This window comes from Leptodactylus fuscus, chromosome 1 (assembly GCF_031893055.1).
Source record: "Leptodactylus fuscus isolate aLepFus1 chromosome 1, aLepFus1.hap2, whole genome shotgun sequence".
Lineage (NCBI taxonomy): Eukaryota > Metazoa > Chordata > Amphibia > Anura > Leptodactylidae > Leptodactylus > Leptodactylus fuscus.
The window spans coordinates 101,553,029-101,566,691 of record NC_134265.1 but is presented as its reverse complement, the minus strand read 5'-3'; the positions used below and the strand labels follow the sequence as shown (position 1 = coordinate 101,566,691).

The following is a 13,663-nucleotide window of genomic DNA, read 5'->3' as shown; positions in this document are numbered from 1 at the left end:
TTGGGAGCAGTTAAGTTGGCCTGCCTCTGAACTCATTCCTCGCGCTGTTGCCTGTGATTATTCCGGCATCTCAGCAGCTCACTGGGATGCCATATAATGAGTGTCTTGTTGGCGCCAATGATCCCCCTCAGCACCGCTTGAGGAAACTCTGTTGACTTTTGGCTACCTAAATAGCGGTCGTTGTTTCAGAATTTTGCAACAAATTAGATTTTATTTTTCCCCAGCATGTTTAAAAGTAACAAACTACCAATTTGGATTAAAGGTGTTCGCCCATCGAGTGTGTCAGCATATTGCCTGGAGCAGATCAGATAATATGCAAATGCATGTACACAAACCATTGAGGGTTAGCTGAGTGTTAACATAGAGAGATAACAGACCTGGATTTATCAGAAGCTGAGATAAGCTGCTGCAAGAGCAGTTAACCGGTTAAGGACCGCTGGCCGTAAATTTACTAACACCTAACCACCCCCTCAACAACGTTCAGTCGGACTCAGTTCCGACTGAACGTTTTAACCCTTTCGATCGTGCCATGAAACATCACGGCGCGATCGAAAGGGATCCGCCGCAGATTGAAGCTGATCGGCACCCCCCGCGGCGAGATCGGGGGGTGCCGATGTCAGTAAAAGGTAGTCTGGGGTCTGGCCAGTGACCTCAGACTACCGGAGCCCCCACATACCTGGTTGATCCTGCCGACCGATGGAGGAAGTGAGCGATGTGTCTCACTTCCTCTGCAGCTTGCAGGACACGAGCAGGCTCATGTCCTGCTCGTGTCCTGCAAGCTACTATACAGAATCAGTTGATGCTTTCATCAAAGCATCAACTGATTCAAGTGTCCTAAAGGGACACATGAAAAAGTAAAAAAAAAAAAAAAAAGTTAAAAAAAAATAGTGTATGAAAAAAGTAATAAAGTTATAAAGCCCAAAAATCCCTTTTTCTCTATACAAAATGAATTATATAAAAAAAGTACTAAAAATTAATAAAAACAATGCATATTTGGTATCGCCGCGTCCGTAACAACCTGTACAATAAAAGTGAAATAATATTTAATGTATACGGTGTACATCTGAAAAAAAAAACGGAAAAAACCCGCCGGAAGTAATGATTTTTCACCATATCACCTTACAAAATATGCTATAAAAAGTGATCAAAAAAATCATATGCACCCCACAATAGTACCAATAAAAAGCACAGGTTGTCCCGCAAAAAATAAGCCCTCAACCAACACTGTCAACCGAAAAATAAAAATGTTACGCCTCTCAGAAGATGGCGATGCAAAAATCACTGATTTATGTCCCCAAATGTGTTTTTGTTCTGCAGAATTAGTATCGCATAAAAAAATACTATAAATGAGGTATCGCCGTAACCGTACCGACCCGCAGAATAAAGGCTACATGTTACTTATACTGTACGCTGCATGGCGCAAAATTTAAAGGGTACAACTCAATGCCAGGATTGATTTTTTTTTAATTTTTTTTTTAAATCCAGCAAGAAAGAGTTAATAAAATGTATTCAGTATGTTGTAGGCACCCAAAAATGGTGTGATTACAAAATACATCACATCCCGCAAACAACAAGCCCTTATATGGCCGCGTCACCAAAAGAATAAAGAAAATATAGCATCTAGCAATGTGAAGACAAAATCACGCAAAATCGCCAAATCATTAGAATACAACTGGCGGCGTCAGGAAGGGAATATATAAGCGGTGTGAGCGAATATCAGTGGACACCCCAGATTTACAGCTTATGAGGGAACAGACACCAGAAGTGACCCCCAAAGTGACCCCCAGAGTGACTCCCCCAATCATAGGAGCTCCTGGGACATAGTAGGGAATTTGGTGTCCCCAATGTCCTCCACACAGCTTATATATTCCCTCTTCGCCATCCGCTGTGCAGTCACGTCTGGGATACTAATACTCACTACACCCCCTGATAAATTCTTTGAGGGGTGCAGTTTTCAAAATGGAGTCACTCCTTTGGGGAATCCACTTTTCTGGTACCTTACAGGCTCTACAAACATGACATGGCGTCCAGATACCAAACATCTGAATCTGTACTCCAAAAGCCTCATCGCGCTCCTTCCCTTCTGCGCCCTGCTGTGTGCCCAAACTGCAGTTTATGACACATGTTTGACACATGTATGACACTGGTGTACCCGGGATAACGGACGTAATATCATATGTGGGTATTAACTGATATTAGGGCACAGCCAGACACAGAAGGGAAGAAGGGTTATTGGGTTTTTGGAGCACAGACGGTTTGGTTTTTGGATGCCATGACACTTTTGCAGAGCTCAAACGCCAGTAAAGTGGAATCCCCTGATATGTGACCTTATTTTGGAAACTACACCCCTGAAGGATTTATCCAGGGGTACAGAGAGCATTTTTAGCCCCCAAGTTTTGCTATAACTTATTATCCATAAATGAATACGCAGCTGATTGTGAGAACTGAAAATGACCATTTTTCCAGGAATCCGTCATTTCAGTGCATAATATGTTGTGCCCGCCTTGTATCAGAGATGAACGCTCTAAAAGCTGTTCTGCCCGGGATACCCGCTTACCAGTTTTTGGAGTGTCTCTGCTGACATAAGTCGGGCACAACATATCGGGTACTGAAATGGCGAATCTCTGGAAATTTTTCATTTTTAACTTCTCATTATCAGTTGCGATTTCATTTCTGGAAACTAAATAAATGCAACACTCAAGGGTTAAAAATTCTCGCTACGCCATTTGATAAATCCCATCAGTGGGCTAGTGTCCAAAATAGGGTGACATGTCTGCAGATTCCACTTTATTGACAATTCAGGGGCTTTGCAAAAGTGACGTCCAAAAACCAAACTGTGCTCCAGAAACCAAAATAGCGCTCCTTCCCTTCTGCGCCCTGCTGTGTGCCCAAACTACAGTTTATGCAACATGTATGACACATGTATGACACTGGTGTACCCGGGATAACGTACGTAATGTCATATGTGGGTATAAACTGATATTAGGGCACAGACGGACACAGAAGGGTTATTGGGTTTTTGGAGCACAGATGGTTTGGTTTTTGGATGCCATGACACTTTTGCAGAGACCCTAAACTTGCCCCTACAAAATGGGGTTTACAGTTACCTCCAGGTCTCTCCAAAAGGAACATGGCCCCCAGAAAGTCCCTCTAAATCTGTACCCCAAAAGCTAAAAAGCGCAGTGCTCCTTCCCTTCTGAGCCCTGCTGTGTGCCCAAGCAGCAGTTTACACCCACATATATCATTTTTTGCCCCTCGGGATGGCCCCTTAATAGTTTTAGGAGTGCAGGTCTCTGACAACACAAAGTGGGTGCAACGTATTGGGCACTGAAATGGCATATTTCTTTCAAAATTTCAATTTTCATTTTGGACATTCATTTTTTGGAAGCATTTTAGGCACAAAATGATAATACCCCTTGATTCATTCCTTGACAGGTGTAGTTTATAAAATGGGGTCACTTTTGAGGGGTTTCCATTGTATTGGTACTTTAGGGGCTCAGCAAATGCGACATGGCACGAGAAAACTATTCCAGCCACATCTGCCCTCCAAAATCCAAATAGCGTTCTTTCCATTCTGAGCCCCACCATGTACCCATACAGCAGATTATGGCCACATATGGGGTATTGCCGTGTTCAGGAGAAATTGTGTAACAAACTGTGGGGGGCTTTTAATTCTTTAACTACTTGCAAAATTAAAAATATGGAGCTAAATGGACGATTCATTGTGAAAAAAAAGTAATTTTTCATTTTTACGTCCCAATGTTAATAAAATCTGTGAAACAGCTGTGAGGCCAAAATGCTCACCAAACCCCTAGATAAATTCTATGAGGGGTGTAGTTTCCAAAATGGGGTCACTTTTAGGGGGTTTCCACTATATTGATACTTTAGGGGCTCTGCAAATGCAACATGGGACTTGAAAAATATTCCAGCAAAATCTGTCCTTCAAAAGCCAAATAGCCCTCTTTCCATTCTGAGCCCCGCCATGTTCCCATACAGCAGATTATGGCCACATATGGGGCATTTCTGTGTTCAGGAGAAATTGTTTAACGAACTTTATGGAGCTTTTTCCCCTTTATCCTCTTGTGAAAATGAAAAATGTGGGGCTAAATTGACAGTTTATTGGAAAAAAAGTAATTTTTCATTTTCATGGCCCAATGTTAATAAAATCTGTGAAACAGCTGTAGGGTCAAAATGCTCACTCTACCCTTTGATATGTTCTGTGGGGGGTGTAGTTTCCCAAATGGGGTCACTTTTAGGGGGTTTCCACTGTATTGGTACTCTAGGGGCTCTGCTAATGCGACATGGCACCTAAAATTATTCCAGCAAAATCTGCCATCCAAAAGCCAAATAGCGCTCTTTCCATTCCAAGCCCCGCCATGTCCCCATACAGCAGAATATGGCCACACATGGGGTATTGCCGTGTTCAGGAGAAATTGTTTAACAAACTGTGGGGGGACTTTTTCCTCCTTTAACCCCTTGTGAAAATTAAAACTTTGGGGATAAAGTGACATTTTAGTAATTTTTCATTTACACATCCCAATGTTAGTAAAATCTGTGAAACAACTGTAGGGTCAAAATGCTGACTATACCCCTTGATGAATTCTGTGAGGGGTGTAGATTCTAAAATGGGGTCACTTTTGGAGGGTTTCCATTGTTTTGGTACTCTAGGGGCTCTGCAAATGAGGCATGATGCCTGAAAATTATTCCAGCAAAATCTGCTGTTCACACCCCCAGTGTCGCTCCTTCCCTTCCATGCACTGCCGTGTACCCAAAAAATCAGTTTACGCCCACATGTGGGGTATTTCTGTGTACAGGAGAAATTGCATAACAAAATGTGAGATGCATTTTCTCCTTTAACCCTTTGTGAATGTGTTAATTTTAGGTCTAAATGAATGTATTAATGAAAAAAAATGAAATGTCTAAATTTCACTTCCATATTATGTTTATTCTTATGAAAAACTTAAAGGGTTAACAAACATCCCAAATGCTGTTTTGAATAATTTGAGGGGTGTAGTTTTGAAAATGGGGTGATTTATGGGGGTTCTATTATACAGGCCTTTATAATTCCTTACAGAACTGAAGCAGTCCCTAAAAAATTGGTTTGGAGAATTTTCTAGCAAATCTAGAAAATCGCTGTTACACTTGTAAGCCTTGTAACGTCCAAAATAAATAAAAAGACAATCAAAAGATGATGCCGATATAAAGCAGAGATATGGGAGATAATATTTATTCATGTATTTGGGTGGTATGACTATCTGCCTGAAAAGCAGAGAATTTCACATTTTGAAAATTGCAATTTTTTCCAAATTTCCATCAAATTTCCTAGTTTTTTTATAAATAAATACAAAAATATTGATTAATATTTACCACTAACATGAAGTATAATGTGTTACGAAAAAAACAGTCTCAAAATCATTTGTGTAAGTTAAACCGTCTCAAAGTTATTGCCATTTAAAGTGACACATGTCAGTTTTGAAAAAAAAGGCCTGGTCTTTAACATACTTTTGGGCCTGGTCCTTAACCAGTTAAATATAGTATATCAACATAAATTCATAACAGTCATGAAGCCATGTCATTTGCCAGGATAAAAAGTAGCCTATGTGTTAATTGAGGTTACAAACTATCTATGTGCCAAATTTCATCAAAATCCGTTCAGCCGTTTTCACGTGATTCAGGAACAAACATCCAAACACACAAACTTTAGGATTATCACATTACATGTGAGAAAAACCTAACAAAAGTCTTGCAAAAAAATAAGTATATGTGGGTTTCAGCCTGAGGATGTTCACTAGCAGCAAGCGGAAATCTTAAAATCAGTAAAACATTTAGTAAACATTTTTCATGTACAGTAGTATGATTTTCTTTTTTTTTCTGTAATCATTAATTTTGACGATCAGTGAACCACAATGGATTCTTATAAAATGTTACACTTTGCTGATCATGCTTGGCCATGCTCCAGTATATGAACCAACTATATGAATTGTCACTTTTTCTTTAATTTTACCTTTGTTGTTTTATGGACTTTCACTGATATAGGAGCAATGGATAAAAACATCATGTTCAGATAATATAGATAATTAACTATGGCCATGATTTGATCAGGGTTGCACCTTTCTTTATTTAGATAAGAAAATTGTGGGACACTGCAATATAAACAAAGTTGTGAGCAGGGGTGAACCTAACCCCCCCTCCCTCCAACAATAAAAAAAAAATCCAACCTAGAGTTCTTTGGTTCCATGATTGGGCCCCCCTAATTCAAATTGTAGGCCATACCCCTCCATTTGCTGATCAAAAAATCTCCTTATGTGGTACACACACTAAAATGCCCCCTTTACTGGCCACTAAAGTAGATTATTTCATTTACTGACCTACTCACAGCATAGCACCCTCTTTACTGACCCCCCTCCCAAGTATATTGTGTCCTTTACTACCCTCCATACAGTATATCATCAGTTTTGCTGGTCCCCACACTGTATATTATTCCCTTTACTGGTTCCCTTACAATGTATTGCAGTGGCCCCACACAGGTACAATCTGCCCCACAGTGGCCCACACACACAGTACAATCTGCCCTGCAATGGCCCCCACAAAGGATTATATCTCTACACTGCACATTAGCCCCCCTCCCCACAAAGTATTAAATGCTCCACAGTAGCCCACCCTCCCCACACAGTATTAAATGCTGCACAGTAGCCCCCCTCCCCACACAGTATTAAATGCTGCACAGTAGCCCCCCTCCCCACACAGTATTAAATGCTGCACAGTAGCCCCCCTCCCCACACAGTATTAAATGCTGCATAGTAGCCCCCCTCCCCATACAGCATGAAATGGTCCACAGTAGCCGCCGGGTGTCCTTCTCCTGTTCACTGTGGGCGCTGATGACTTACATCATCACGCCCACACCAGTGCAGAGGTCACACTCTGCAGTCAGTGGCCTACAGTATGCACGGCTGGCACTGACAGCTTTCAGCTGGATGTGCATTTGCACATCCAGCTGAAAGCAGCGATCGCTCACTAACTGTGAATACTGTACCGGATTCGCAATTAGTGAGTGATCCAGGCGACTGCATGCGTGCCATCCCCCTCTCTGGTACGTGTGCCATAGGTTCGCCATCACAGCCCTAGAGTATAATAAGGGAAGGCCCAAGGGGTAAGGAAAAATAACAAACACTTATACTCATATTGCCTCACCTTTCCTGGGCATCAATTTATCATGGCATCTGATGTCCTCTTCAGGAAACCATCTGATATCATTTGACCTGCTGAAGCCCAATCACAGGCCTCAGCAGTGGTCCTGGGGTGTGTGATGTCAGATGCCGACTGGATGAGCCTGAAGAGGAGCAGCAAGTATAACTATTTGTCCTTTTACTCACTTCCCCTGGTGCCACACAAGTTAAGCTGCTACCTTGTCGATTATACCAACAGGTAGCAGCCAATAATTTACTCACTGATTCCCGCTTCTGTCGCATCTGGCTTCCATTTCTGTCTCCAGGTCATGGGTGGTGAAGAACTCTGCAGTGCACTCTGGAAAAAGAAGCAGAGACTGGACTGGACAGGATTGTTGAATAAAATATCAGCCACTATCTGTTGGAATAAACCAATAGGTCGCGATTGATTTAAAAAAATGCCATGATGGTGGGTTTTGTTCTGTTGTTATTATGCCAACAGTGTGGCAGTGGCAAGTGACAACTACAGAATTTCAAGAAAAATTTGTGACACGTTGTCAGTGTGCCTGATAATGCATTGACTTCATGAAAAAGCCACCAAAAATTATCCCTTTATGGGGGCAGATTCAGTACCAAGGGGTGACAATTACAGAATCTGAAGTACAATTTGTGGCACAGTGTTATCATGCTTGGCCTGTCAGCTGAAAAAGCTAGAATGTCTTCTCAAATGATGATCAAAGGATACTATAATCATGAGTACAGCACTTGGGAGCCAGAAGATAACCTAGATTACCCTTCCAGTTATTCCTGGAAGCAAATGCTGTAGCAACTTAGCCATTGACAGAGTGACTATTTGAGAAAATTTGAGGCACACTGTCAATGCCAAAAAAGCTATATTATCTTCCCTGATGTGAAAAATACAGGAGGGCAAGAAGAGAATTGGGACTGTCTGGCCAATTATCCCTTTATGGATCCAAATGCAACAACAACATAGCATTAGAATAGTGACAATTTAAGGAATTTCAAGAAAAATGTATAACAAAATGTTAGTGGGCCAGCTCAAAAAGCTGGAATGTCTTTTTTGACGAGAGCAACACTTGGAAGCCAGAAGAAAACCTGGACTCTCCAGCCCATCGTCCCTTTATGGATCTTCTCTAACGAGAACAACAACTGGAAGAAGAGGAAGACTTTGACTAAGAGAGAGATCTCTCTAAGCAGATGCCATGTGACTACTAGGGAATGGGCTCTGTGTCAGTGAAAATGAAGAAGACATGGTTTAGAGAAAGGCAGCCTTGTAAATTCCATGTTACAACAGCAGAGCAGGGGGAAGAAAACACAGAACCCTGACTCAACTTTTGTATTTTACTGCTGTCAGCTCTGAAAAAAATTAAAAAAGAAATGAGATTTAGCCTTGAAAAGGTAACCTGGCCAGTGAGTTTTCAACTAGAACACAATGGATGAGTCAGCTTGGATTTTTTGCAGTGATAGATAATGACAGTTGTGTATTTGTTAACAAAACCTCAAAAAAAAATTTAACAAGAGGATGAGATTTAGCACTAAAAAGTTCTCGTAGTCAATGATTATTAGACTAGGGCACCTCCATGAGTCAGCGTGGAATTTTGCAGCGATAATAGCAATTTTTCTTTATTGTTAAAGAGGACCTTTCATCAGATTGAGCACAGGCAGTTCTATATACTGCTGAAAAGCTGACAGTGCGCTGAATTCAGCGCACTGTTGGCTTTCCCGATCTGTGCCCCGGGTAAAACGCTATCGGTCCCGGTACCGTAGCTCTTTACAGTCAGAAGGGCATTTCTGACAGTTAGCCAGGGACGCCCTTCTGCCCAGCAGCGCCTATCGCGCTGTACAAGATCCCAGGTACCTTCACCTGCAGCACACCTAATGTGGTGTATTTAATAATCTGTACCAAGTGTTCTGGGGGCCTGTATGTAGGTGAGACAGGACAGACACTGAGGATGATGATGAACTCACACAGACATACGATTAGAGAGCAGAGAATGGACCTCCCTGTGCAAAAACACTTCTGCAATCAAAGTCATAATATCACCAATGATATGAAGATCCTGGTTTTAAGAGGGAATTTCAAAAACAAAAAAAGATAGGAGGATATGGGAATATAAACTCATGATGACCTTTGACTCACTCCAAATGGGGCTAAACCAGTCACAGGGCTTTATGATGTTTTACAACAACTAGACACCACGTGACTGATCAAAGGAACCATAAACCCTGAGAACTCTCCTGTGAACTGATATATGGGTTGTTTTTAACTGTTTATTTGCATATTCTGCTTTCCATCTATTTTGCATCTAACACTCTAATCCTGTATAAATATGCCTGCCTTCAGATATTGTGTTATACCAGCCTGATGAAGGGACCATTCTACCAGTTCACGAAAGCTCGCAATTTGTCATCATTTTTTAAGTTAGCCATTAATAAAGGTATCAACTACTGAAGACTTCTCTCAAAAAAATTTTTTGTTAGTAGGAATGGCGATCTCGCCAGTCTCATTCACTTACAGTACTTGCAATGTTGCAAGGTGACAAGGCGACTTGTGTTACTGCTAAAATAACTGTGAAGTCACAGTCTTTTAGGAGAATGGATAAGGTTGTGAGGCATAAGGGGACCCACTGTATCAAAAAAGGGCCTGCATACAACTGGAGACAGCCCTGCCATTGTATAATACAGTATTGTCCCCAAAAAAAGTCCAATAGCAGTTCTCAGTCATTGACCTACTTTTAGTGATCAAGAGTAACCCAAACTACTTAATTTAAGCTAGCCAATGATAGCTGTGCACTTCTAAATTATCATTTTTTCTATATTAAGAGCTGTGACTCTCATATCTTTTTGTGTGAACAGTCATTGACTGTTTTAGAGTATGTGATCCTCGTTACTCTCTGTAATTAATAGCAGGTCATTGACCTACTTTCAGTGGTCGAGAGTAATGCTGCCATTTTGAGCAATTGTCAGAAACAAATCAGAATAAAAATTGGAACAGGAATCAGACTCTATTATGTCTAGTTGATTCACTTATACAGTGGGGCAAAAAAGTATTTAGTCAGTCACCAATAGTGCAAGTTCCACCACTTAAAAAGATGAGAGGCGTCTGTAATTTACATCATAGGTAGACCTCAAGTATGAGAGACAAAATGAGAAAACAAATCCAGAAAATCACATTGTCTGATTTTGTAAGAATTTATTTGCAAATTATGGTGGAAAATAAGTATTTGGTCAGTAACAAAATTTCATCTCAATACTTTGTTATATATCCTTTGTTGGCAATGAGAGAGGTCAAACGTTTTCTGTAAGTCTTCACAAGGTTGGCACACACTGTTGTTGGTATGTTGGCCCATTCCTCCATGCAGATCTCCTCTAGAGCAGTGATGTTTTGGGGCTGTCGCTTGGCAACACGGACTTTCAACTCCCTCCAAAGGTTTTCTATAGGGTTGAGATCTGGAGACTGGCTAGGCCACTCCAGGACCTTGAAATGCTTCTTACAAAGCCACTCCTTCGTTGCCCTGGCGGTGTGCTTTGGATCATTGTCATGTTGAAAGACCCAGCCACGTTTCATCTTCAATGCCCTTGCTGATGGAAGGAGGTTTGCACTCAAAATCTCACGATACATGGCCCCATTCATTCTTTCATGCACCCGGATCAGTCGTCCTGGCCCCTTTGCAGAGAAACAGCCCCAAAGCATGATGTTTCCACCCCCATGCTTTACAGTAGGTATGGTGTTTGATGGATGCAACTCAGTATTCTTTTTCCTCCAAACACGAAAAGTGGTGTTTCTACCAAACAGTTCCAGTTTGGTTTCATCAGACCATAGGACATTCTCCCAATACTCTTCTGGATCATCAAATGCTCTCTAGCAAACTTCAGACAGGCCCGGACATGTACTGGCTTAAGCAGTGGGACACGTCTGGCACTGCAGGATCTGAGTCCCTGGCGGCGTAGTGTGTTACTGATGGTAGGCTTTGTAACATTGCTCCCAGCTCTCTGCAGTTCATTCACTAGGTCCCCCCGCGTGGATCTGGGATTTTTGCTCACCGTTCTTGTGATCATTTTGACCCCACGGGGTGAGATTTTGCGTGGAGCCCCAGATCGAGGGAGATTATCAGTGGTCTTGTATGTCTTCCATTTTCTAATTATTGCTCCCACAGTTGATTTCTTCAATCCAAGCTGGTTGCCTATTGCAGATTCAGTCTTCCCAGCCTGGTGCAGGGCTACAATTTTGTTTCTGGTGTCCTTTGACAGCTCTTTGGTCTTCACCATAGTGGAGTTTGGAGTCTGACTGTTTGAGGGTGTGCACAGGTGTCTTTTTATACTGATAACAAGTTTAAACAGGTGCCATTACTACAGGTAATGAGTGGAGGAAAGAGGAGACTCTTAAAGAAGAAGTTACAGGTCTGTGAGAGCCAGAAATCTTGATTTTGTAGGTGACCAAATACTTATTTTTCACCATAATTTGCAAATAAATTCTTACAAAATCAGACAATGTGATTTTCTGGATTTGTTTTCTCATTTTGTCTCTCATAGTTGAGGTCTACCTATGATGTAAATTACAGACGCCTCTCATCTTTTTAAGTGGTGGAACTTGCACTATTGGTGACTGACTAAATACTTTTTTGCCCCACTGTATCTTATATTTTTTAACCCTATAAAATTCTGATATGAATGTCTTCTAAACTATCTCTAGTTCTTTATGTCCAGCATGGTCTATGTTGATCCCTGATTCCAACAAAGATCCCAATGTTTCCCAAACATGTATCTGTACCTTAACAGATGTTTTTATATAATACATTATTGTACAGAACCTCTCACACTTTCCATCTTGTGTATTCTTTGTATATCTTCAGCTTGAGAAAGGGCTCCAACATAGTAGCCCAAAGCATTTCTACTTGTTCATGGCGCTCTGACAGTGGGAATCAAAAAATACAATTGCATGAAATTCTGGAGTGCTCTTTTCTTAAAGGAAGTCTGTCACTGAGTGGAAGCATATTAAGCCGGCAACACAGTTAGATAGGCCAGACTCCCCCGAATGAGACACTTTTTTCCCCCAATGAAAATTTGTGTTGTAATTTGCCATCAGTTTTCTATGTATAGAGCGAGCTCACACGCTGAGCTCGCTCCATACACGGCAGATGCCGGCTGTATAATACAGCCAGGACCTGCCAATAACAGCAGCGGTCGGTGCCCGAGCCGATCGCTGCTGTTAACCCTTTACACACTGCGGTCAAACGCGACTGCAGCGTGTAAACGGCGCAGGCGGCATGGGCGCCGCCATGTTTCCCCGATCGCCGCCCTCCTGAACGTCACATGAGGGCGGTGATCGGTTGCTATGACAGCCGGAAGCCTATTGAAGGCTTCCAGGCTTGTCTCTGCCCGAGATCTATTAGACGATGCCAGAGGCATCGTCTAATAGAAGTGCTGCGATTCTGCTATTCACTGCAGTACTGTAGTATTGCAGTGAATAGTATGAGCGATCAGACCCCCTAGGTTTCAAGGTACCTAAGGGGTCTGATCATAAATGTAACAGAAGAAAAAAAAAGTTTTTAAAAGTATTAAAAAAATAAAAAAAATATAAAAGTTCAAATCACCCCCCTTTCCCTAGATTAGCTATAAAAGTAATTAAAGAACATTAAACATAAACATATTAGGTATCCCCGCGCTCCAAAATGCCCGAACTATTAGAATATTAAAACATTTATCCCGTACTGCGAACGGCGTAGCGGCAAAAAAAAATAAAAACAGCCAAAAAGCGTTTTTTTCAACACTTTGCCTCCTATAAAAAATTGAATAAAAAGTGATCAAACCATCAGATCTTTCCCCAAATGGTATCAATAGAAACGTCATCTTGTCCCGCATAAAAAGACACCACAACCAGCTCCATACATGGAAATATGAAAAAGTTACAGGTGTTAGAACATGATGACACAAAAATTTTTTTCTATTTTGCAAAGTTTATCATTTTTTTAAAAGTATCAAAACATTTCAAATACTATATAAATTTGGTATCACCGCATTCGTACTGACACGTAGAACACAGGTAACATGTCATTTGTACCAAACAGTGAACGCTGTAAAAATTAAACCCATAAGAAAATGGCGCAAATGCATTTTTTCTCCAATTGCACCTCATTCTGAATTTTTTTCCAGCTTCCCAGTACATTGCACAGCATATTGAATGATGCCATTACAAAGTACAATTTGTCCCGCAAACAATAAGCTATCATGTGACTCTGTGAACTGAAAAATGAAAAAGTTATGGCTCTTGAAATGTGAGGAGGGAAAAACGAAAATGCGAAACCAAAAAATGGCCTGGTCCTTAAGGGGTTAAAGGAAGTCTGTCACTGAGTGGAAGCATATTAAGCCGGCAACACAGTTAGATAGGCCAGACTCCCCCGAATGAGACACTTTTTTCCCCCAATGAAAATTTGTGTTGTAATTTGCCATCAGTTTTCTAAACGAAGCAGCGATAA

At 41.3% G+C, this 13,663-nt stretch overlaps 1 protein-coding gene across 7 annotated transcripts in view; it reads left to right on the top strand.

Annotated features, from left to right (window-relative positions):
* RIMBP2 (RIMS binding protein 2) overlaps positions 1–13,663 on the top strand; it is a 351,407-nt gene that overhangs the window by 79,631 nt on the left and 258,113 nt on the right. The window lies entirely within an intron of this gene.